The sequence below is a fragment of the Oryctolagus cuniculus genome, chromosome 19 (genome assembly GCF_051225735.1).
Source record: "Oryctolagus cuniculus isolate XC-2025 breed Fujian yellow rabbit chromosome 19, ASM5122573v1, whole genome shotgun sequence".
In the NCBI taxonomy this organism is placed as follows: domain Eukaryota; kingdom Metazoa; phylum Chordata; class Mammalia; order Lagomorpha; family Leporidae; genus Oryctolagus; species Oryctolagus cuniculus.
Window position 1 is genome coordinate 47,885,612 of NC_142885.1, and position 2,693 is coordinate 47,888,304.

At 67.3% G+C, this 2,693-nt stretch overlaps 1 pseudogene; it reads left to right on the forward strand.

The window, feature by feature from the left end:
* The first annotated feature begins 401 nt into the window (after positions 1 to 401).
* On the forward strand, positions 402 to 2,193 carry LOC149120573 (kelch-like protein 26 pseudogene; annotated as a pseudogene).
* Positions 2,194 to 2,693: the final 500 nt, after the last annotated feature.

A 2,693-nucleotide genomic window follows, 5' to 3' on the forward strand; every position in this document is an offset into this window, starting at 1 on the left:
GCCGGGGTGCAGGGGGCCAGCGGGGCAGGGGCTGGGGCCCCTCCTCCTGCGTTCCGGGGCCCTGGGCGGCCTGCAGGCCTCCTCAGCTCCTCATTCTTTGATTTCTCTATCAGAGCTGACAGACGAAGCAGCAGTGGTGCTGAGGGGTGGGGGTGGGGCCAAGGGAGGGCCTGGTGTGTCTGGGGGACCTGGCGGAGGGTTCTAAGATGCAATTCACTTAACATAGATCTGACGATGTTTAAAGTGTACTGTGGAGTGGTATTCTGTACGTCATGGTGTCCGGCCACTGTCACCTCTGGTTCCAGAATACTCTCACCCCCCAACCCCCAAAGGAGCCCCGCCCCCTGGCAGCCCCTCGCTCCCTAGACTTGCCTGTTCTGGACACTTCCCGCCCAGGGAGCCCCACGCGTGGCCGGCTCGCACGGTCCAGGGCAGTCGCGAGCCCCGCTCTGCTCTCCCCGCAGCATGGCCGACAAGAACAGGGCCCCTAAGTGCAGCTTCTCGGCGCCAGGCCACAGCAGCAGCCTCCTGCAGGGCCTGGCCGCCCTTCACGCGCAGGGCCAGCTGCTGGACGTGGCCCTCACCGTCAACAGAGAGGCTTTCCACGCGCACAAGGTGGTGCTGATGGCCTGCAGCGACTACTTCAGGGCCATGTTCACGGGCGGCATGCGGGAGGTGAGCCAGGACGTCATCGAGCTTAAGGGTGTGTTGGCCCGCGGCCTGCGCCACATCATCAACTTTGCCTACAGCACCAAAGTGACGTTGGACCTGGACTGTGTGCAGGACGTGCTGGGCGCCGCCGTGTTCCTGCAGATGCTGCCCGTGGTGGAGCTGTGCAAGGAGTTCCTCAAGGTGGTCATGAGCGTGGAGACGTGCCTGCACATCGGCCAGATGGCCACGGCCTTCAGCCTGGCGTCACTGTGCGAGTCTGTGGACGCCTTCACGTTCCGCCACTTCCTGCAGATCGCGCGGCAGGACGACTTCCTGCACCTACCGCTCGAGAGCCTGGTCTTCTGTAACGAGGTCGACCTGTTCCGCAATGCCGTGCGCTGGCTGCAGCACAACCCCGCGCGCCAGCCACATGCTGCGCCACATCCGCTTCCCGCTCATGCAGGCGGCGGAGCTGGTGGACAGCGTGCAAACTCTGGACACCATGGTAGAGGACGCGCTGTGCCACCACTACCTGCTCGAGGCCCTCAACTACCAGGTGCTGCCCTTCCTGCATCACGAGATGCAGTCGCCGCGCATGGCCGTGCCCTCCGATGTGCCCTCGCTCGTAGCCTTCGGCAGCACGCCCTACACCTGCAGCGACAGCGCTGTCAGCGGCAAGGTGTATCAGCTGGCGGAGCCCGGTGCACGCCACTTCCGCGATCTCAAAGGGATAGAGCTGGCCTGCAGCCACACGTGTGTGGTCGTGCTCGACAACTTCGTGTATGTGGCCGGCGGCCAGCACCTGCAGTACTGCAGCGGCGAGGGCACCGTGGACGCCTGCTACCGCTACGAGCTGCAGCGCAACTGCTGGCTGCGCCTGCAGGCCATGCAGGAGAGCCGCATCCGGTTCCAGCTGAACCTGCTATGCGGCATGGTGTACGCCACGGGCGGCCGCAACTGCGCCGGCAGCCTGGCCTGGGTCGGGAGGTACTGCCCGCGCCCAACGAGTGGGACTACGCGTGCTCGCTCAAGCGCCGCACCTGGGGCCACGCAGGCGCCGCTGCCGCCGGGGGCCGCCTCTACATCTCGGGCGGCTACAGCGTCTCGATGGAGGACAAGAAGGCGTCGCACTGCTACGACCCCGTGGCCGACCAGTGAGAGTTCAAGGCGCGCATGAGCGAGCCGCGCGTGCTGCACACCACGGTGGGCGCCGGCGGCCTCATCTACGCCCTGGGCTGCCGCATGGTCCACGTGGACTGCTGCTTCAACGAGCTGGCCATCCAGTACTACGTGCCCGAGACGGACCAGTGGGCCAGCGTGAGCCCCATGCGCGCCGGCCAGTCAGAGGCCGGCTGCTGCCTGCTGGAGCGCAAGATCTTCATCGTGGGCGGCTACAACTGGCACCTGAACAACATCACGGGCATCGTGCAGGTCTACAACACCGACACGGACGAGTGGGAGCGCGACCTTCACTTCCCAGAGTCCTTAGCAGGGATCGCCTGTGCCCTGGTGCTGCTGCCGCGGACCGGCGCCAGGAGGTAGCCCCCAGGTCCGGACCTCCCTCACCCACCCCCTCTGGACGCCCACCTGCCTGGCCCCTCAGAGGGTGCCTCAGGCGGGCAGCTTGGCCAGCGCATGCGCAATGAGAGCTCCGCCTCCCCTGCTGGCTCGGGGTGGGGGTGGGGTCCCTCCTAGGCAGGGTTCTCTCTGGCCTTCCTCCTCCCTTCCCGAAGGGAGGATTTTCCCCCTGCCTGCCCTGCGGGGCCCCGGCTGGAGGGCGGGCACGCGGTGCCTGGTGGTGGCTTTGCGCGGCTTGGCCTCGCTCCTCTCCCCGCCTCCACCCCGGCTCGCACCTGAGCGTGCTGAAGCTGAGCCCGGATCCCTAGGATGCAGCCCCCCCACCCCAGCCAACCAGCATGAATCCCTGCGTGCACCCCGCGGCAGGGGCCCCGGCAGCCCTGCTGGGCCTTCCTTGCTGGGAGGGCGACCCGCACCGCGGTTCCCTGGCTGACCTCCCTGTCCCGGCCCCCACCCCGCCGGGG